Source organism: Theropithecus gelada, chromosome 4 (assembly GCF_003255815.1).
Source record: "Theropithecus gelada isolate Dixy chromosome 4, Tgel_1.0, whole genome shotgun sequence".
Lineage (NCBI taxonomy): Eukaryota > Metazoa > Chordata > Mammalia > Primates > Cercopithecidae > Theropithecus > Theropithecus gelada.
This window is the reverse complement of record NC_037671.1, coordinates 104385544-104409599: the sequence shown is the minus strand read 5'-3', so window position 1 is coordinate 104409599 and position 24056 is coordinate 104385544.

Here is a 24056-nt window from a genome sequence, read left to right as displayed (position 1 = left end):
AAAAAATGTTAAGAGCAGCTAGAGAGAAAGGTCGGGTTACCCACAAAGAGAAGCCCATCAGACTAACAGCAGATCTCTCCGCAGAAACCCTATAAGCCAGAAGAGAGTGGGGGCCAATATTCAACATTCTTAAAGAATTTTCAACCCAGAATTTCATATCTGCCCAAACTAAGTTTCATAAGTGAAGGAGAAATAAAATCCTCTACAGACAAGCAAAAGCTGAGAGATTTTGTCACCACCAGGCCTACTTTACAAGAGCTTCTGAAGGAAGCACTAAATATGGAAAGGAAAAACCAGTACCAGCCACTGCAAAAACACACCAAAATGTAAAGACCAATGACACTATGAAGAAACTGCATCAACAAATGTGCAAAATAAATAGCTAGCATCATGATGACAGGATCAAATTCACACATAATATTAATCTTAAATGTAAATGTGCTAAATGCCCCAATTAAAAGACACAGACTGGCAAATTGGATAAAGAGTCAAGACCCATTGATGTGCCATATTCAGGAGACCCATCTCACATGCAAAGACACACATAGGCTCAGAATAAAGGGATGGAGAAATATTTACCAAGAAAATGGAAAGCAAAAAAAAAAAGCAGGGGTTGCAATCTTAGTCTCTGATCAAACAGACTTTAAACCAACAGAGATCAAAAAAGACAAAGAGGGGCATTATACAATGGTAAAGGGATCAATGCAACAAGAAGAGCTGACTATCCTAAATTTATATGCACCTAATACAGGAGCACCCAGATTCGTAAAGCAAGATCGTGGAGACTTACAAAGAGACTTAGACTCCCACACAATAATATTGGGAGACTTTAACACCCCACTGTCAATATTAGATCAATGAGACAGAAAATTAACAAGGATATTCAGGACTTGAACTCAGCTGTGGACCAAGTGGACCAGAACGCTACAGAACTCTCCAGCCCAAATCAACAGAATATACATTCTTCTCAGCACCACATAGCACTTATTCTAAAATCAACCACATAATTGAAAGTAAAACACTCCTCAAAAAATGTAAAAGAATGGAAATCACAAGTCTCTCAGACCATAGCACAATCAAATTAGAACTCAGAATTAAGAAACTCACTCAAAACTGCATGACTACATGGAAATTGAACAACCTGCTCCTGAGTGACTACTGGGTAAATAATGAAAATAAGGTAGAAATAAAGAAGTTCTTTGAAAAGTTCTGAAATTGAGGGAGTAATTAATAGCCTACCAATCAAAAAAAGCCTACGACCAGATGGATTCACAACCAAATTCTACCAGACGTACAAAGAGGAGCTGGTATCATTCCTTCTGAAACTATTCCAATCAATAGAAAAAGAGGGAATCCTCCCTGACTCATTTTATGAAGCCAGCATCATCCTGACACACACACACACACAAAAAAAGAAAATTTCAGGCCAATATACCTGATGAACATCGGTGCAAAAATCCTCGAGAAAATACTGGCACACTGAATCCAGCAGCACATCAAAAAGCTTATCTACCACGATCAAGTCGGCTTCATCCCTGGGATGCAAGGCCAGTTCTACATATGCAAATCAATAAATGTAATCCATCACATAAACAGAACCAATGACAAAAACCACATGATTATCTCAATAGATGCAGAAAAGGCCTTCAACAAAATTCAACAGCCCTTTATGCTAAAAACTCTCAATAAACTAGGTATTGATGGAACATATCTCAAAATAATAAGAGCTATTTATGACAAACCCACAGCCAATATCATACTGAATAGGCAAACACTGGAAGCATTCCTTTTGAAAACCAGCACAAGAAAAGGATGGCCTCTCTCACCACTCCTATTCAACACAGTGTTGGAAGTTCTAGCCAGGGCAGTAAGGCAGGAGAAAGAAATAAAGGGTATTCAATGAGGAAAAGAGGAAGTCAGATTGTCCCTGTTTGCAGATGACATGATTGTATATTTAGAAAACCCCATCATTTCAGCCCCAAAATTCCTTAAGCTGATAAGCAACTTCAGCAAAGTCTCAAGATACAAAATCAATGTGCAAAAATCACAAGCATTCCTATACACCAGTAACAGACAAGCAGAGAGCCCAATCATGAGTGAACTCCCATTCACAATTGCTACTAAGAGAATAAAAGGGATGTGAAGGACCTCTTCAAGGAGAACTACAAACCACTCTTCAAGGAAATAGGAGGGGGCACAAACAAATGGAAAAACATTCCATGCTCATGGATAGGAAGAACCAATATCATGAAAATGGCCATACTGCCCAAAGTAATTTGTAGGTTCAATGCTATTCCCATCAAGCTACCATTGACTTTCTTCACAGAATTAGGAAAAACTACTTAAAATTTCACATAGAACTAAGAAAGAGCCCATATAGCCAAGACAATCCTGAGCAAAAAGAACAAAGCTGGAGGCAACAAGCTACCCAACTTCAAACTGTACTACAAGGCTACAGTAACCAAAACAGCAGGGTACTGGTACCAAAACAGAGATATAGACCAATGGAACAGAACAGAGCCCTCAGAAATAATACCACACATCTACAACCATCTGATCTTTGACAAACCTGACAAAAACAAGCAATGGGGAAAAGATTCCCTATTTAATAAATGGTGCTGGGAAAACTGGTTAGCCATATGCAGAAAATAGAATCTGGACCCCTTCCTTACACCTTATACAAAAATTAACTCAAGATGTATTAAAGACTTAAATTAAAACCCCAAACTAGAAAAACCCTAGAAGAAAACCTAGGCAATGTTATTCAGGACATAAATAAGGGCAAAGACTTCAAGACTAAAACACCAAAAGCAATTGCAACAAAAGCTAAAATTGACAAATGGGGTCTAATTAAACAGCTTCTGCACTGCAAAAGAAACTATCATCAGAGTGAACAGACAATGTACAGAATGAGAGAAAAATTTTGCAATCTGACAAAGGTCCAACATCCAGAATAAACAAGAAATTTAAATTACAAGAAAAAAGAAACACCATCAAAAAGTGAGTAAAGGATATGAACAGACCCTTCTCATAAGAAGACGTTTATGCGGGCAACAAATATATGAAAAAAAGCTCATTATCACTGGTCATTAGAGAAATGCCAATCAAAACCACAATGAGATACCATCCCATTGAGATACCATCTCATGACAGTTAGAATGGTAATTATTAAAATCATTATTAAAATGAGATACCATCTCATGCCAGTTAGAATGGTGATTATTAAAAAGTCAGGAAACAACAGATGCTGATGAGTCTGTGGAGAAATAGGAATGCTTTACACTGTTGCTGGGAGTGTAAATTAGTTCAACCATTGGGGAAGACAGTGTGGTGATTCCTCAATGATCTAGAACCAGAAATACCATTTGACCCAGCCATCCCATTACTGGGTATATACCCAAAGGATTATAAATCATTCTGCTCTAAAGACACATGCACATGTATGTTTATTGCAGCACTATTCACAATAGCAAAGACTTGGAACCAACCCAAATGCCCATCAATGATAGACTGGATAAAGAAAATGTAGCACATATACACCACAGAATACTATGCAGCCATAAAAAAGAATGAATTAATGTCCTTTGCAGGGACATGGATGAATCTAGGAGCCATCATCCTCAGCAAACACTGGAACAGAAAACCAAACACCGCATGTTTTCACTCAGAAATGGGAGTTGAGCAATGAGAACACATGGACACAGGGAGGGAAACGTCACATACCAGGGCATGTCAGGGTTTGGGGGCAAGGGAAGGGAGGGCATTAGGACAAATACCTAATGCATGTGGGGCTTAAAACCTAGATGATGGGTTGATGGGTGCAGCAAACCACCATGGCACATGGATGTCTATGTAACAAACCTGCACATTCTGCACATGTATCCCAGAACTTAAAGTAAAATTTTAAAAAATAAATACAAATAGGCTGGGCATGGTGGCTCATGCCTGTAATCCCAGCACTTTGGGAGGCCGAGCGGGCAGATCCCATGGTCTGGAGTTCGAGACCAGCCTGGGCAAGAGACCAGCCTGGCCAATATAGTGAAACCCCATCTCTACTAAAAATACAAAAATTAGCCGTGCATGGTGATGGGCACCTGTAATCCCAGCTACTCAGGAGCCTGAGGCAGGAGAATTGCTTGAATCCAGGAGGCAGAGGTTGCAGTGAGCCGAGATCACTCCATTGCCCTTCAGCCTGGGCAACAGAGAGAGACTTTGACTCAAAATAAGTCAATAAATTAATTAATCAAATATGAAAATAAATATATTCCCCCTTTCACATGCAAATTAAATATGTTAATATTTAATTGTGTATTTTACATTTTCAGCACACTTTTAGATACCTAAATTCATCCTCACAACATCCCTTTAAGGTAGGTGGGGTAGAAGCTATAAGGGTGGAATGTCAAAGCAAGCTGGCTGAAATCACCATGGGATCTCAGCAGTAGACAGGTGGGAAATAGAAAAAAGCTAGCATGGGAAGGCCTAGAGTTGGGAGACCTGACAGTGTCATAGGGTAAACCTCCAGAGGAAAAACTAGTGGCTGATGTTACAGAGGGAAGGGCCGGGCCCAGCCTGGGCCAGAAGACACCTCATCTAGACAGAGAGTGGCAGAAAGAGCTGCAGGGAGCCTGTAAAGCCCCAGCTGATGACTAAGGTACCCAGAGAAAGAAGATGCTGACCCTATCTGTGACAAGGTTCTGATTCAGGGGGAATATTAACGAAAACCAAGGCAGAACACTTTGCCTAGTGGGCTTTTTACTCTGTCCCAAATTAGTCAGAACTACACAGAACTCAGCCTTCTGAAGACTTTAGGAACACCACTAGAAACCTGGAGACAGTTACTCCCATTTTTCAACTGAAGAAGTAATTTAATCGAGGTGGACTTTGCAGCCAGACTGCCTGGTTTCAAATCAAGATTCTATCACTCCCTGCGGTGTTAGCCACAGCAGGCTACACGATGGTAATAAGAGGCCCCTCAAAGATGTCATGGTCCAGACAGAGGAGAAGTTTGTTTTTCATCTATGAGATAGATAGCCTGAGGAGGGGCTCCTGGTTGGTGAGAGTGATTCAAGGAACCCAGGCTCTCCTTCCACCTGTGGCTCTGCATCCAGCTGGCAGCAGGTGAAAGAGCAGGGAGGGCCACTCCTGCTTCTTAGATGCTTTGGTCTAGAAATGGCACATTCTCTCACATTCATGGGTGGCACTCAGTCCCCCAGCCACTCCTTACTGCAAAAGGACGGAGAACTGTCAGCTGGCTATGTCCCCAGAAAGAGGAAACATAGCTGATACAGTTTGGATGTGTGCCCTGCCCAAATCTCATACTGAAATGTAATCGCCAGTGTTGGAGTTGGGGCCTGGTGGGAGGCGATTGGATCCTGGGGGTGGATTTCTCATGAATGTTTTAGTACCATCCTGCTTCGTACTGTCCTCACAACAGTGAGTTCTTGTGAGATCTAGCCATTTAAAAGCATGTAGCACCTCCACCAGGCTCTCTTGCTCCTGCCCTGGCCATGTGACATGCCTGCTCCTGCTTCCTCTTTTGCAATGACTGTAAGTTTCCTGAGGCCTCTCTAGAAGCTGATGTCATCATAGTCTGCGGAACCGTGAGCCAATTAAACTTCTTTTCTCTGTGAATTACCCAGTCTCAGGTATTTCTTGAGAGCAAAGCAAGAATGGCCTAATACAATATCTTAGCCAACTGTGTATATACATTAGCTATATAACGTTGAAAGAAGTACTTAGCAGCTTTGTGCCTCATTTTTCCCTCAACTATAAAATGGAATTTTTATGAGGATTACCTGAGTTAAACACGGAAAGCATGTGAATGTTCTCAGTAAGCTCCATGCATGCTGGCTATTGTCACTGTCACCATCATCTTTGACCTCATCATGATTATGCAAAAACTAGGTAGCAGGAATTTTTTTTTTTTCTTTTGAGACAGAGTTTCTGTCGCCCAGGCTGGAGTACAGTGGTGCAATCTTGGCTCACTGCAAACTCCGCCTTCCAAGTTCAAGTGATTCTCCTGCCTCAGCCTCCCGAGTAGCTGGGACTACAGGCGCCCACCACCACGCCCGGCTAATTTTTTGTATTTTTTTTAGTAGAGATGGGGTTTCACCATGTTAGCTAGGATGGTCTCGATCTCCTGACCTCGTGATCTGCCCGTCTCGGTCTCCCAAAGTGCTGGGATTACAGGCTTGAGCCACCGCGCCCGGCCGCTAAATCTATATCTTTTGACTCAGAATCCAGGGAGAGTTCTTCCTGCTTTTTGACACTGCTGGTACTGTCTGGAGGATCTACATGAAATGATTCACTTCTCAGCTTTCCTCCTGAATACAAATATTATTTCTCTAAAAAGTACAAATGAGAAAATCTGGTCACGATAATTGGAAGCAACTGCTGGGGCTAATGGAAGGACACGGCAGCCTTATTTGACTTCAGGTTATATTTCAGGGTTTTTCTCTTATATTGAAATTGTTCATTTCAGTGAAAGACCGCATAAAAATGCCATACTGGGAAGAAAATCCAACTAAGAGCTCATTGTTCCCTAGGCCTGTATTCTGAGGGGGCAATATGCATATTTAATTTGTGCGTGTGTCAGAGAACAGCCCAGTATGACTCTCCCTTCACTTTTGTTTATTAAGGAAATATCGAAGCAGCCTTGGAGTGCTTACTTGATTATTCCTTGCCCCTCTAGCCTTTCGGCTAAAGCAGATTATATCTCTCTGCTTTTAGTTAATTCTATTTCATTTGCTTGAGTATTGAGAAGAATAGTAGGAAATGAAAATTTCCATCTGCGAAGACGCTGGACACTTTCAATCAGGTAAATAAAAATGAAGGGCAAATCTCATCACTCACAAACAATAAGTTTTTCCTTCATTATCCTTGAGCTCTTTGACCATCTAATGTTGTCGTTTGTCTGCAGAATAAACTGCAGTTTTATCATAAATGTACTGTGGTTATAACTCTGCTCTCAGGCTGCCCGTGTATCTTGCCAACTGCCTGGACTCATTTATTATCCTATCTCACCCACTCACTGGACAGGAAAATCTGCAGCGCAGTGATTCAGGCCAGCAAGACTGTCTTTGCTGGAATAATGTAAGACTGGGATTGAAGCATCAATTTCTTCTCACCAAAACAGGAAGAATTAAACAAGTTGATTTTAAAGAGACAAAATCTGGTCATCTCGTTCACTTCCGAAGTCATGAAAGCGGAAAGAAAAAGTAGACTTACATTCTCCCCTAAATAAATAAACCTCTATACTCAGGAAATTCTGGGAGAATTTTTCAAGTATGTGCTGAAGGGAAGAATGCTGTGAAGTTCATGTCTGGAAAGCCTCCTGGACACTTCTGAGTACACTTCACCTGATTGGGCGGGCACCAGGAGTCTCTGGGAGGTGTGTGAGGGGACTTCAGATAGAGTAATGTGGCAGGGACTGTGATTTGTCTGCCAACATCTGCTCCCCGCTCTTTGAAAGTAATAGAATTGTAGCTTTGTATGTGGTTGTCAGGCAAGATTACGTTTCTCAGATGTCCTTGCAGTTAGGTGTAACCACATAACTAGGTTTTCACCCAAATAATGTGAGTGGAAGTGATATGTACCCTCACCAGGTCTGAGATTAAAGACATCAACGGAGCCTCCCCCACCCTGCCTTCTCTCCTTCCCTGCAGGTTAGAACCTGAATGTGGCAGTCACAGTTTTGACAAATGATAACATTCTAGGGTCTCGCTACTCCAGTGTGGTCAGGGAACAGAAGCATTGCATCATCTGGGAACTGTTAGAAATGCAGAATGTCAGGTCCAGTCACAGACCTACAAAAGTAGAATTGGCATTTTAATAAGATTTCCAGGGGAGTCGAACATGCTTGAAGTTTGAGGCACCCTGGCCAAGGGCTGGCAGAGCCCAGACCTAGAACAAACCTGGGTCCTCATGTCTTTGTTACTGATGCTTAGATGTATCTTGATACAAGTAGTGTGACACTGTTCACAGGGTTTCATTTATCAGAACATCTTTTAAACTTGCCATGAAAGTTCCTGTCCCAAAGTAGTTCAATCTTAAACCCTGCACATGCCTGCACTGGAATCAGCTTGAAGATCTACCAGGTGTGACTTCAGGACCCAAAGATATTTCCCACTACTAATTCGGGATCCTCATCCTAGAAGATACAGCCACTGAGAAACCACCAGGCAAGTCACGAACTGGGAAAGAGGAAGAGAGTCCCTAATGAATGGTCACCAGTGGAAATTTAGACTAGAAATTAGGAGAGGAATAGAAGTGGATGAAGTTAGAACTGCAGGTCTGAGAACTCACAGGACCCTTCTGGCTGTCCATAGCAGCCACCTTCTAACTGCACTCTGCTTGCCCCCAGCTGACCCCTGCCTTTCCTGGTGGCCACAGGCCTATTCAGGACACTTCAGTCTTTGCCCTACCCAACTAAGCCCCAGAATCGTTTTAAAGTCAACATCTTATCTATAAAGAAAGTGATGGGGGCTGGGCACAGTGGCTCACACCTGTAATCCCAGCACTTTGGGAGGCTGAGGCAGGTGGATCACTTGAGGTCAGGAGTCGAGACCAGCCTGACCAACATGGTAAAACTCCGCATCTACTAAAAATACAAAAATTAGCTGGGTGTGGTGGTGCGCACCTGTAATCCTGCTACTTGGGAGTCTGAGGTTTGAGAATTGGTTGAACCTGAGATGGAGGTTGTAGTGAGCCGAGATTGTGCCACTGCACTCCAGTCAGGGTGACAGAGCGAGACCGTCAGAAGAGGAAAGAGGAGAGAAGAGAGACAGACAGAAAGAAAATGACCAAACTATTTCCAAATGATACTCTCCACGTGAATTCAATCATGTTTAATGATCTAAACAACTCAAATGGGTTGGTACAGCATATAACCCCAGACCCTGTTTGACCACTATGTACATCTCCATACTCATCGCCTCCTCATCCCAGGTCCACTCCATGTACCCTCTTTCTTTGAATTCACAAAACACTTTGCCATCCCAAAGGGACATTCCCTTGTCTGTCTCCTTGATTTTGCACACAAGTTTTCCTCATGCATTTGTCAAAATTAATCCTGTTGATAACTTCATCTTTCTATTTTTGAAACCTTTTATTTAACAAATCTGAGACTTGGATTTCCTTGCAGTGTTCTGCCACTTTACCATTCATGCCCAGATTGTGGCTCTGAATACCATTCCCCACCAAATTGAACCAGGGCTCCTTGCAGAAATGGCTGATGCCAGGTCTGGGTCAGGAAATGTACAAGATATCTACCTTGTCGTGCCACAAAGCAAGGAAGCTCTCAAAGACTTCTGGGTCATGTTGGTAGGAGTCAGGAGACAATTTGTAGTGGCTCCCACTTGCCAAAGAAGGGATAAACTGGACATTTATAAAAGTGTATTTCATTTATGTGAAATATAAATTCCAATGGATTGAAATAAATCATTATGTTTTTTCAAAAATCCAAAAACAAAACAGGATTTAAAACCTTCATTATCACTCTTAGAGGATCTATGGAGTCAACTCTATTCTGAAAAGCTGTTTAAAAGAGAAAGTCAAGAACATATCCTGCCTCTCTTATATGCAGTCTACCTCAAGCACATAAAAGGTAGTTCCTGCACCTCCCCATATTTGCACATCCCCACCTATCCCCGTCTCAGCCACTTGTTTAATGGACATCCTCACCACCACCATCACTGTCTGCTCACCTAACACTGCCAGTGTGTCAGCCTCCTGAGTCAAGGGCTGGGTTCTGAGCACGGCTGCAGTCATCCCTGCTGCCTTGGGAGCAGCTGCTGTGGTGCCCTGGTCCATTATGAGGGGGTAGGCACCAAGGTACTGGCTCCTTCCGTTACTTCTGGGCCCAGATAAAGTGCCAATCATTAGTGCAAGGGATCTGGCTTCTCCAGATGCTGCCCTGACCAGTCTGGCCTCAGTCTGGAGGGTTAGAGGAGTTACACCTCAAGGTAAACTTTGACCAATAAGAGACAAAATATAGGAAATTATCAGCAAATAAGTTTGCTTCCCTTCCTCCCCTAATGATGCACAGGCAGCCTGAGAGTTGAATTATATTCACAGTATATTTGCAATAGAGCCTTAGTTTATTTTGCCCACTCGCAGTAAGATTAGATGGTCAAAGAACTCAAGGGTAGGGAAGGAAAAACTAATTGTTCATGAGTAATGATATTTGCCCCCCACCCCCCTCACCTTTTTTTTTTTTTTTTTTTTTTTTTGAGATAGAGTCTCACTCAAGTCATTCTCCTACCTCAGCCTCCTGAGTAGCTGGGGTTACAGGCACATACCACCATGCCCGGCTAATTTTTGTATTTTAGTAGAGGACAGGTTTCACCATGTTGACCAGACCGGTCTCCAACTCCTGGCCTCAAGTGACCCTCCCTCCTTGGCCTCCCAAAGTGCTGGCATTACAGGCATGAGCCACCATGCCTGGCCTGCCCTTCTATTTTTATTTGCCTGAGTGGAAGTGTCCTCTGTGGACTATTCCAAGGTGTAGTATTTCACACTGGCCCTCTGGAAAATGTTCTACATAACCAAACAACCAGTTGTGTATTTTTGTGAGGTTGTGCTGGCTCAGTAACATACCACCTTGCATTTGCTTTTCCTCATTCCCTGCCTCACTTACTTTTTCCTTCACTGCTGCTCTTGAATTGCATCTCCCAGTAAAACCTTAGTATTCAAACTTTGCCTTAGGCTTTGGGTTCTAGGGAACTAGCTAATTCATGAAGTAGCTGTGATGGCTAATACTGAACGTCAACTTGATTGGATTGAAGGATGCAAAGTATTAATCTTGGGTATGTCTGTGAGGGTGTTGCCAAAGGAGATTAACATTTGAGTGAGTGGGCTGGGGAAGGCAGACCCGCCCTTATTCTGGGTGAGTACCATCTCATCAGCTGCCAGCAAATATAAAGCAGGCAGGAAAACCTGGAAAGGTTAAGACTGGCTTAGCCTTCCCATCTACATCTTTCTCTCATGCTGGATGTTTCCTGCCCTCAAACATCAGACTCCAAGTTGTTCAGCTTTGCGACTCAGACTCGGACTGGCTTCCTTGCTCCTCAGCTTGTAGACTGTGGGACCTTGTGATCATGTGAGTTAAAACTTAATAAACTCCCCTTTATATATATGTCTATCCTATTAGTTCTGTCCCTCTAGAGAACCCTAATACAGATTTTGGTACCAGGAGTGGTTCTAGAGGAACAGAATATTAAGGATGGAGTTCTCTTGTTGGTTTGGGGGTTTCTAGGGGTGGCTGCTTAACATGATTAGACCCAAAAATGCTAAGGACTCTACTTCTAATAGTATGGAGAATACCGAGAGTCCCTGGCATGGACTGTTTAGAAAGTTAGGCAAAATAAATGTATTTGACACTCCTGATTCACCACCCATGAGAGACAAGGAGTTTAGTGACTCTATACATAATACCTTTGACCATATGTGGAGAACCAAGGAACATAACGAAGCTGGTTGGTTGCTCCTAAGTTCACTAGACACAGTGATGAAAGAAAATAATGAACTCAGGGATTCTAACTCCCAGCTTCAGAAGCAGATATTGAGCCTCAGATCTTCTAAGATTGCCCTGAGTGAGAGTCTTATCTCCTTCAGAGAAAGAGCTGAAATTGTAGAAAATCAGACACAAGCTCTCATCACGCAAGTGGCTGACCTGCAACGAAAGGTACATGCACAGCCTCGTCAGGTATCTACTGTTAAACTGAGGGCATTGACTGGAGAAGAATGGGACCCTGAAACTTGGAATGGGGACGTGAGGGATGAAGCTGGGGACACTGAGCTTGTAAACTCTGGTGAACCCTTTTTGCCAGAAGAAACAGCTTCCCCATCACCAGTAGTGGCAACATTCCCTCCCTGACCTACACTGGCATCAGCCTTTCCACCTTTCTCTGAGGAGATAAACCCTATGCCGCCTGAGGCAGTTGCCAGGCAAGATAATGTGGATTCTCCTCAGGAGCCACCCCCAACACCTCTGTTTGCTTCAAGACTAAAGTCCCCGCAGCCCCTAGAAGTGAGGTTGAGAGCGTGACCCATGAAGAGGTGCACTACTTTGAGAAGAACTGCTTGAGTTCTCTAACTAAAATGAACAGAAATCTGGAGAACAGGCATGGGAATGGATATTAAGGGTGTGAGATAATGGAGGAAGGAACATAGAGTTGGATAAGGCTGAATTTGTTGATTTGGGCCCACTAAGTAGGGATTCTGCATTTAATGTTGCAACTCAGGGAGTTAAAAAAGGTTCTAATAGTGTACTCGCTTGGTTAGATGAAATATGGATTAAAAGCTGGCCCACTGTGAGTGAGCTGGAAATGCCTGATCTCCCTTGGTTTAATGTAGAGGAAGGGATCCAAAGGCTTAGGGAGATTGGGATGGGGGAGTGGACTAGTCACTTTAGACCTACTCATCCCAGCTGGGAGGGTCCAGAAGATATACCCTTGACCACTGCTTTGTGAAATAGATTTGTGAGGGCAGCACCTGCGTTTTTAAAAAGCCCTGTAATTGCTCTTCTGTGTATGTCAGATCTAACAGTGGGAACCACAGTCACCCGACTACAAAATTTAAATACAATGGGAATCATTGGATCCCGAGAGGGCAGGGGCCAATTGGCAGCACTCAACTGTCAAAGGCAAGGTGGGCACAGCTACCATAATGGACAGCAGAGGCAGAGCAGCAATCACAATAGTCTGACTCACATAGAACTCTGGCATTGGCTAATTAATGATGGTGTTCCTAAAAGTGAAATTGATAGGAAGCCTACTGCATTCCTACTTAATTTATATAAGCAGAAAACTTGCAGGTCAAATGAACAAAAGACTAATTTGAACGGACAGTTGTGGCCCCTCAGTCAATGTCCAGACTTGAGCCAGTTTACAGACCTGGAACCCCTTGAATGAAGGGGCAGCCAGGTCTCTCTGAGGTAGGACCCTGCTATACTACCAACAATTTCTGCTCCTCTTTCTCCCTTCCTTCCCCAAGGACACCTGCCTTTTATCAGAATAACTGTGCACTGGGGAAAAGGAAATGACCAGACATTTCAGGGATGACTGGACACTGGCTGTGAGCTGACACTGATTCCAGGGACCCAAATTGTCATTGTGGTCCTCCAGTTAAAGTAGGGGCTTATGGAGGTAATCAATGGAGTTTTAGCTCAGGTCCAACTTACAGTGAGTCCAGGGGGCCCCGACTCATCCCGTGTTCATTTCTCCAGTGCCAGAATGCCTAATTGGCATAGACATACTTAGCAGCTGGCAGAACCCTCATATTGGCTCCCTGACTGGTAGGGTGAGGGCTATTACAGTGGGAAAGGCCAAATGGAAGCCATTAGAGCAGCCTCTACCTAGAAAAATAGTAAATCAAAAACAATACTGCATCCCTGGAGGGACTGCAGAGATTAGTGCCACCATCAAAGGCTGGAAAGACACAGGGGCAGGGCTGGCGATTTCCACATCCCCATTCAACTCTTCTATCTGGCCTGTGCAGAAGACAGATGGATCTTAGAGAATGACACTATATTATCGTAAGCTTAACCAAGCGGTGACTTCAACTGAAGCTGCTGTACCAGATGTGGTTGCGTCACTTGTACGAATTAACACATCTCCTGGTACCTGGTATCAGTCACTGACTTGGCAAATGCCTTTTTCTTCATTCCTGTCTGTAAGACCCACCAGAAGCAATTTGCCTTCAGCTGGCAAGGTCAGCAATATACTTTTATTGTCCTACCTCAGGGGTATATAAAGTCTCCGGCTTTGTGTCATAATCTTATTCAGAGAGACCTTGATCACTTTTCACTTCCACAATATATTACATTGGTCCATTACATTGATGACATTATGCTGATTGGATCCAGTGAGCAAGAAGTAGCAAACACACTGGATTTATTGGTGAGACATTCGCGTGCCACAGGATGGGAAATAAATGCAACTACAATTCAGGGACCTTATATCTCCGTAAAATTTCTAGGGGTCCAGTGGTGTGGGGCATGTTGAGATATTCCTTCTAAGGTGAAGGATCAGTTGCTGCATTTGGCCCCTCCTACAACCAAGAAACAGGCACAACACCTAGTGGGCCTGTTTGCATTTTGGAGGCAACACATTCCTCATCTGGGTGTGTTACTCTGGCCCATTTATTGAGTGACCCAAAAGGCTGCCAGTTTTGAGTGGGGTCCAGAACAGGAGAAGACTCTGCACCAGGTCCAGGCTGCTGTGTAAGCTGCTCTGCCACTTGGGCCATATGAGCCAGCAGATCCAATGGTGCTTGAGGTGTCAGTGGCAGAAAGAGATGCTATTTGGAGGCTTTGGCAGGCCTCCATAGGTGGATCACAGCAGAGGCCTCTAGGATTTTGGAGCAAGGTCCTGCCATCCTCTGCAGACAACTACTCTCCTTTTGAGAGACAGCTATGGTGGAGACTGAACGTTTGACTATGGGTCATCAAGTCACTATGCAACCTGAACTTCCTATCATGAACTGGGTGCTTTCTGACTCATCTAGCCATAAAGTGAGTCATGCACAGCACCATTTCATCATCAAATGGAAGTGGTATATACATGATCTGGCTCGAGAAAGACCTGAAGGCACAGGTGAGTTACATGAGGAAGCGGCTCAAATGCCCATGGTCTCCACTCCTGCCACCCTGCCTTCTCTCCCCCAGCCTGCACCGATGGCCTCATGGGGAGTTCCCTGTGATCAGCTGGCAGAGGAAGAGAAAATTAGAGCCTGGGTTATAGATGATTCTGCATGATATGCAGGCACCACCCAAAAGTGGACAGCTGCAGCACTACAGCCCCTTGCTAGGGCATCCCCAAAGGACAGTGAAGGGAAATCTTCTCAGTGGGCAGAACTTTGAGAAATGCACCTGGCTGGGCACTTTGCATGGAAGGAGAAATGGCCAGATGTGCAATTATATGCTGATTCATGGGCTGTAGCCAATGTTTTGGCTGGATGGTCAGGGAGTTGGAAGAAGCATGATTGGAAAATTGGTAACAAAGAAATTTGGGGAAGAGGTATGTGGATATGGACCTCTCTGAGTGTCAAAAAAACTGAAGATATTTGTATTTCATGTGAGTGCTCAGCAACAGGTTACCTCAGCAGAGGAGAATTTTAATAATCAAGTTGATAGGATGGCCTGTTCTGTGGACAACACCCAGTGTCTTTCCCCAGCCACCCCTGTCATCACCCAATGGACCCATGAAAAAAGTGACCATGGGGGCAGGAATGGAGGTCATGCACGGACTCAGCAACATGGACTTCTACTCACCAAGGCTGACCTGGCTACAGACACTACTGAGTGCCCAATTTGCCAGCAGCAGAGACCAACGCTGAGCCCTTGCTATGGCACTGTTCTCAGGGTGATTAGCCAGCAACCTGATGGCAGGTTGATTATATTGGACCTCTTCCATCATGAAAAGGGCAGAGGTTTGTCCTCACTGGAATAGACACTTACTCCAGATATGGATTTACCTCTCTGGCACACATGCTTCTGCCAAGACTACCATCCATGGACACACAGAATACGTTATCCACCGTCACGGTATTCCACACAGCATTGCCTCTGACCAAGGCACTCATTTTATGACTGAAGAAGTGCGGCAGTGGGCTCATGCTCATGGAATTCACTGGTCTTACGATGTTGCCCATCATCCTGAAGCAACTGAATTGATAGAATGGTGGAATGGCCTTTTGAAATCACAATTACAATGCCAAGTAGGTGATAATACTTTGTAGGGCTGGGGCAAAGTTCTCCAGAAGGCCGTGTATGCTCTGAATCAGCATCCAGTATATAGTAGTTTCTCCCATAGCCAGAATTCATGGGTCCAGGAATCAAGAGGTGGAAGTGAATGTGATACCACACGCCATCACCCCTAGTGATCCACTAGCAAAATTTTTGCTTCCTGTTCCCCATTACATTCTGCTGGCCTAGAGGTTTTAGTTCCAGAGAAAGGAACTCTGCCACCAGGAGACACAATGATTCCATTAAACTGGAAGTTAAGACTTACACCTGGACACTTTGGACTACTACCTTAAGTCAACTGGCTAAGAAGGGAGTTACAGTGTTGGCTGGGGTGATTGGCCCAGGCTATCATGATGAAATCAGTCTACTGCTGCACAATGGAGGTAAGAAGAATAAGCATAGAATACTGGTGATCCCTTGGGGCGTCTCTTAGTATTACTATGCCCTGGGATTAAGGTCAATGGGAAACTACGACAGCCCAATCCAGGCAGGACTACAAATGGCCCAGACACTTCAGGGATGAAGGTTTGGGTCACTCCACCAGGGAAAAAACAACCTGCTGAGGTGCTTGCTGAAGGCAAAGGGAATACAAAATGGGTAGTAGAAGAAGGTAGTCACCAATACCAGCTACAATCACGTGACCAGCTGCAGAAACGAGGACTGTAATTGTCATGAGTATTTCTTTCTTTTGTTAAAAACACATTTGTGGCCGTTCGCAGTGGCTCACGCCTGTAATCCCAGCACTTTGGGAGGCTGAGGCGGGCAGATCATGAGGTCGGGAGATCAAGACCATCCTGGCTAACACGGTGAAACCCTGTCTCTACTAAAAATACAGAAAAATTAACTGAGTGTGGTGATAGGCACCTGTAGTCCCAGCTACTCGGGAGGCTGAGGCAGGAGAATGGCGTGAACCCAGGAGGCGGAGCTTGCAGTGAGCCGAGGTCTCACCACTGCACTCCAGCCTGGGCGACAGAGTGAGACTCCGTCTCAAACAAATAAACCCCCCATCCCATTTGTACATGTATACTTGTACTAGGAAAATAACTTCGTTTTATTTCCTTTTCCTTTGTCATGTGACATAACATTTATTGACTTCATATCAGCATTTAAGTGTTAACTTTATGAAATAGCATTTGGGTTGCGGATTGGTGCATTTCCAGTTGTATAGAAGATAGTTGTATTATGTTAGGCACAATTATGACCTTATTGTCTTTATTTGAAGATTATGTAGATCTCAGGAGATACGTTTGGGTTCAAGTTGACAGGGGGTGCACTTGTGATGGCTAATACTGAGTGTCAACTTGATTGGATTGAAGAATGCAAAGTATTGTTCCTGGGTGTGTCTGTTGCCAAAGGAGATTAACATTTGAGTCAGTGGGCTGGGAAAGGCCAACCTACCTTTAACCTGGGTGGGCACCATCTAATCAGCTGCCAGCAAATATAAAGCAGGCAGAAAAATGTGAAATGGTTAGACTGGCTTAGTCTCCCCACCTACATCTTTCTCCCATACTGTGTGCTTCCTGTCCTTGAACATCAGAATCCAAGTTTTTTGTTTTTGTTTTTGTTTGTTTTTGGTTTTTTTTTGAGACAGAGTCTCGCTCTGTCGCCCAGGCTGAAGTGCAGTGGTGGATCTCGGCTCACTGCAAGCTCTGCCTCCCGGGTTCACGCCATTCTCCTGCCTCAGCCTCCCAAGTAGCTGGGACTACAGGAGCCTGCCACCACGTCCAGCTAATTTTTGTATTTTTAGTAGAGATGGGATTTCACCGTGTTAGCCAGGATGGTCTTGATCTCCTGACCTCATGATCCGCCCGCCTCGGCCTCCCAAAGTGCTGGGATTACAGACGTGAGCCACGGCTCCCGGCCCAGACTCCAAGTTCTTCAGCTTTGGGACTCGGACTGGCTTCCTTGCTTCTCAGCTTGCTGACAGCCTATTGTGGGACCTGGTGATCATGTGAGTTACTACTTAGTAAACTTCCCTTTAACTACATATCTATCTTATTAGTTCTATCCCTCTATAGAACTCTAATACAGTAACCAAATGGTTGAAGCAGCAAACATCTGACATTATTTCGGTTAATAGATGAAGAAATTACAGAACTAGATTGTCACCATTTTGTAATCTCTTATAATAGATTATTTTTCATCTATCAATGGCTGATAATATCACAAGAAGAAAGATAAGTAGATATCTATCAGGTGGTGTGTTAATGAGCTGACACTACCTCACAAAAATACACAACCCATTTTTGGGTTACATAGGATGTTTTCCAGAGGGCCAGTATGAAATCCTACACCTCAGAATAGTCCATAGGGGATACTTCCCCTCAGGTAAATAAAATGGAAGCAGGCAGAGAGAATGTCTGCATTGTCTGTGGTGGGAGGAAAGACCTTTCTTCTTTTCCTATCTCACTTTCTAATCTACTTACTTCCTTATTACTCTAAACACAACCACCATCCCTAGTTAATTACTGTATTTATGTGAAGACGGGCAACAGACAGATGTGTATAAATTTGTGCAAATACGTACACACTGTATTCCTGTTTCTTATGTAATTCTAGTTACAATTTGCATTCCTTGAGGGCAAAACACCTCCTCCAGTGTTTCATCTCCTAATCCTCCAGATCACATAAAACAGGCTTCTAGGGACTGTGGGTGGACACTCGGCGAAATTTATGAATTAACTGGGAAAGTTACTGTAGAGAATATCATCATTTGCTCAGTCCTTCCAGGAAATGAAGATTTTTGTGAATAGGGTATATTAATAAAAAGCTGTCTCGATGGGTTTCACAATGTTATTTTCGTCACTAACACATTCACAATCTCAAAACACAATTCTCCACATTTAATAAGAAATGAATGGTAAAAGATTTAAGAGATTATCTTTTATTGCATGAAACAATTATCTTACACAGGAATTCCATTTTGTTATGAGCTGGAAAGGATCTCAATCCATGTAAACAGATCTGTACAAGATTTAGTGGTTTTTTTTTTTGTATTGACATAGGCATCAACAGAATTCAAGGCATGCCTTAATTTCCTTGGAGTATAAAAGAGGCAGAAATAGGAACCTGGATTTGTCCTGTTAGAGAATAAACATATACACGCATGTGTTTTACACTGGGCTTTTCAAGGAAAAATATTGGTGTAGGTAGCATGGTCTTTCATTGCAGATACCTCTCTCCTGTCTAGTGTTCATAGAATCAATGCTTGTGCCAAAACATTTTGTTTCATGGAGCACTTGGACTTTTGCCATAATGAGAATCTATGAATCTTACAAGGTCGGTGTGAAGGTTATCAATAAAGACCCAGAGTCTGCAAATCAATCGTAGCCAACTGAGTTGTAGGATGGCTATTAGAAGAACACCATTGTCAGCCGAATTGTAACTAAAAGAAAAATAATGACTTTCTCAACCTGAGTGCAAAAAGTGACTGGCTTATTAACAGGCTGCACAGAACCAGCATGAATTGTGATTTCCAAGACTTCTCAGAAAGGCCAAGTTTGTTTTATTCTTTACTATTGACTGCGAGGTTCACAGTATAAACAACTTCATTTGGACTTTTTCTAGTTATTTTTCTCATTAACCTTATTTTTAAATGTAATTACAATGCCTACCTATGATAAGAAAAGGACTCGTGTTCAATGAGTTATTTGTAATAACTCAAAGAGACTAATATGGAAATCAGCATTCACCAATCTGCCCTATTCCTTTAACGGATATTTAAAATCTATGTTTATATATGAAACCTGCCACTTCTATTTCTTAGAATAAACCAATGACAAAGTTGTGTTCAAAGACTTTCAGTAACATTTAGTTGTGGACACTCATATCAGGCAGATCCTAAAATTCACTGAAGAAATAGTTTGATAAAATATGGCTAATAAATCATTACTGGGAGTGTTAACACATAGTAAGAATACATTTTTAACAGATAATGCAATAATTATATTTCATGAGACTTGGAATTGTTTTGATGAGAAAAGTAGGTAGAATAATAAAAAAGTTTTTCAGAAGACAGACAATATCTTTTTCACATCAACTTTAAAGTATTATTTACAGACAGTAAGATGTACCCATTTAAATGTAAAGTTTGATGGGTCTGACAAACATACACATACGTGGCTATCACTACATGGAAGATATGAAACATTTCCATCACCCCAGAAAGACTCCTCACGCCATTTTGCATTTATTCCTCCTTCCCACTGGGAACCAGTGATCTAATTTCTGTCCATTTAGATTTTTTCCTTTTCTAGAATTTCATTTAATTAGTAAAGACTGTAACTGTCTTTTGTTCAGCTTAATGTTTTTGAGATTCATCTATGTTTTGGCATGAAAAAGTGCTTTATTCCTTTTTATTGCTAAGTGGTAACCATTGGGCATATCTTTCAAATCTATTTGAGCAGTTGTTTTTGACTCGTAATAGAATGTAGTGAACTCAGAATTTCCTACTTTATTAACAGTTAGCTGCTGACTTTTGATTAGCTGCATCCAACTGTCATCACCATCAAAAGGTCCAGATGGTCGGGCTGACCATGATTTTGGTTAAACTGATACAAGAAAATGGTATTTCAAAGCTTAAAGAATTGGGTAAAAACTAAGTTGGTATGATTATAAGGGCCAGTGATTTATCACCATTATTATGGCAGGTACACTGCTTAAAAATGTTTTTTCATGCCTCATTGAATATGGTGAATAAGAAACCATCTTCATATCAACTTCTGGCTTTTTATTTCCGGTCCTTTGCAAGTTGGCATGGTCCTTTCGTGTTCCTTAGGGACACGTAATTATTTTAAAGTTAAAACACTGAATATTTTTATCACTTTAAGGGTTTAAAGGTTTATATATTAAAAACATAAAAGAATAAAAACAAATACATTAAGAAAAACAAAATTCCTAGTCTGAGAAACTGATATATGTCATCTACGTTTGTCAGCAAACCTCTACAATTAACTTAAAAACTGAAGTCCATCCATATAGATATGAATTGGATCCTGGCAGGGAAAAAAGAAAAGCAACTAGTTGGAATAGCAATTGTGGAAGATTTTTTTCATTTACTTTTTTTTTATATCACCAATAAGTTTGTGTAATAAGCATAATGTTTAAAAATATGCTTAGAGACAAAAGGAATTCTCAGTCAAAAAATTAGTACAAAAATATGAGCTAGAATAAAGTCTTCTTGAATTTCTTTTCATGAAAAGAAAATTGAAAAGTAGTTTGTGCTACCAAATCACTAGTGTTATATTTTTCATAAAATGAGTCAAAACGGGTTAATTGAGTAAGCAGGGACTTAGTGAGGATGTGGTGTGCAAAGCAGATTCCTGCCTTCCACTGGCCTCATGTTCTAGTGTGTGGTGAGCGACAGAGACAGCAAACAAAATAAAAACCAAATATATCTACTTTGTAATGTTAAAGAAGAAATGTAAAGCAGGGTCAGCAGCTAGAGAATGACAGGGCCCATCTTAAATAGGGTGGTCTGGAAAGGGCTCTCCGAGGACAGACCTGAGGAAGGGAACTTTGTGAAGATCTGGGAGAGAAGATACTAAGCAGAGGGAAGAGTAAAGGCAGTTTATTCCCTCACTGTGGCCTACATAATTCTAGAGATTATGGTCCAATTGGGTCTGGATTATGGATTCTCCAAATAAATGAAAATCACTTCATCAAACTGCAATCACACACCTAAACACACGCACACTCCCCACGCCCCACCCCAACAAGCCGACCAAGAATGTAACTTAGCTAAATGGTTCTCAAACTGTCATGTGCACAAGAATCCCCTGGAGATTTTGCTAAAATCAAAAAGTGAATACGGCAGGACAATCGGTAGTCAGCCAGGCACAACATTAGCTCTCATTTTCCATTGGGGGTGATCGGGCTTCAACCTTCTTTGAGCATAAACTTTCAGTAAAGGACAATTTGCTGGTGTGGATCCAGTATTTGCTATACTATCTCTAGCTTTTCTATAAATCTAAAACTATCTGAAATTAAAAGTTTATTTAAAAAGCAAGCCTGCCCCATTCTGATGATTTCTGAAACTGGGTGTGGTGATCTCCAGTCTCTGACTCAAAAGGATTCCCCTCCCTCCTCCCTGCACTGGGCTTTATAAAGGAAGTAGTTTTTATTTGATCATTTGTTTTTTAATATTTTTAATTCTGAGTTTGTGGTCAGTGAAGGGATGATAGACAACAGTAAGGAAAGATACCTTAGGCAACAATGAACAAGCAATCCTATGTTTGGCAATAAGATTGGGTCCTCGTCAACATACACCAAACACCGCCAACAGCAAAAGGCAAATTGGCTGCCCCCAGTCTTCATGTGAAAGTCAAAACTGACCTGTCTCTGGGTCCTTCTATCAAATCACCTCATTAACTTCACTATTTTTTTTTTTTTTTTCCAATAATCGCCATGGCCAGGCATCGTGGCTCATGTCTGTAATCCTAGCACTTTGAGAGGCCAAGGCAGGAGGATCCCTTGAGCCCAGGAGTTCAAGACCAGCGTGGGCAACATAGGCAGACCCTATCTTATAAAAAAAATACATAAATTAAGTAACCACCCTACTATACTGGCAATTTCTGAGTCTTCAAGGAAATGTTGGTATTTTATAAGACAGGCTACCAGAGACTCTTTCAAAGCCCTGTCAGGGTATTATCAGCTCATCTCTGAAGCACATAATTTTTCATCTTTGATGCCAGAAAAGGTGAATGGAAAGATCCATCAAGTGACAATAAGGAAAAAAGTAGAAAACGTCACACTCACACTAAGAACCTTTTTAAAAGGTCTATTGTTTTTCTGTCTTGGTATAGCTTTACATGTGGATTTTGTCTTCCATAAAAGAGGCAAGCACACAATTAATCAAAGATACAAATGAAAAGTCATGCCGTCTACCTTTATATCCTAGAAAACTACTCCCAGCATTGTTTATTTTAGCACTGCCAGCACATGTTGAAATGAATTAGAATAATAAAGGTAAGATCTTTAGGGGACATACACCTGTTTTTATCCTGAGGAAGTAAATATAGTAACTATAGTGGTTCCAAATTACAAGTTGTTGGGGCGGTGGGGGGAGCATATGAAAAAGTATACAGCAGTTATGATAGAGTCAGAAATCTATGAATTAACTTGAGATAACATACTAGAAAAATACAGAGAGCTACACACTTCTAAACTTTTGCTATGAGAGATATTTACGATAAAGTGGCCTGAAATCTACGTGAACGTCAAAAGGAATGAACACTTTTCTCCTAAAAGTTGTCACTATGTTGTTCTCCAGAAATACTTCCCTGTGTCTGATGAATTCCCCAACTTCAAGTTGTTTGATCAGAGGTAAAGCTAACCTTCCAACATCCAAGTTGAAATGACCAGACACCCTCAAAGCATTATTTGCAGTTTTAACAACCTAGGCCTCATCAGACAAACACACCCACTCCAGACTGTGAAACAGGAGAAGCAGAGGAGCTGGGATAGCAGGGAAACATCTCCAGCAGCAGCACCCAGAGTTCAGGGACCACAGCAGCACAGTGCTACAATGGAGTGTCCTGTCCAGTGCACAAGCTGTAAAATTTAATGTTTGGGGTGCCAATGGCAGTGACCTTACCAGATCTACTTCGTGGTATAGTATTAGATGTCTAGTATCCAGATGAATTGGGCTCCCTGATTTCAGTGAGGATGCCACAATCCAGCCCTCCTGGTATTTCTGTGAGCTATCCAATATTCTTACAATAAACTTTTCTTTTAAATCAAGATGGCTTGTTTTTCTTGCAACAGCATTTTAACTGACTGCAGGCCATAAACTCCAAAGAAATAGAAAGGAATCTGAGATTGATTACCCAGCCTGGTAGGGATAAAAGGCAATGAAAATCCAGCTAGCATTGAAAAATTGGGAGGGGAAGGGACTCTGGCTGACTCAAGACCAGCAGAGGTGAAACAACTGATTTCATTATTTCCCCATGGTCATCCAGAATGAAGTGCCCACTGAGTCATTACAGCCTTAGAGCAGTTTCTCAACTGCAGCACTATTAACACTTGAGGCTGGATCATTTTTGTTGTGGGGTTATCCTATGTGTTGTAGGATATTTAGCAACATTCCTGGCCTCTGCCCACTAGATGCCAATAGTACCCCCACACTCAGTAATAAGAACTAATGTCTTCAGATACTTCCAAATATCCCCTGGAGGGCAAAATTGCCCCTGGTTGAGAAACACTGCCATAAAGAACATGAAGAAGCTGATGAATTAAAATGACTTTGGAGTGGGTAACTTAAAGAGAATGACAATCCAGGAGAATTTTTAGTCCAAGAGGATGGAGAGAA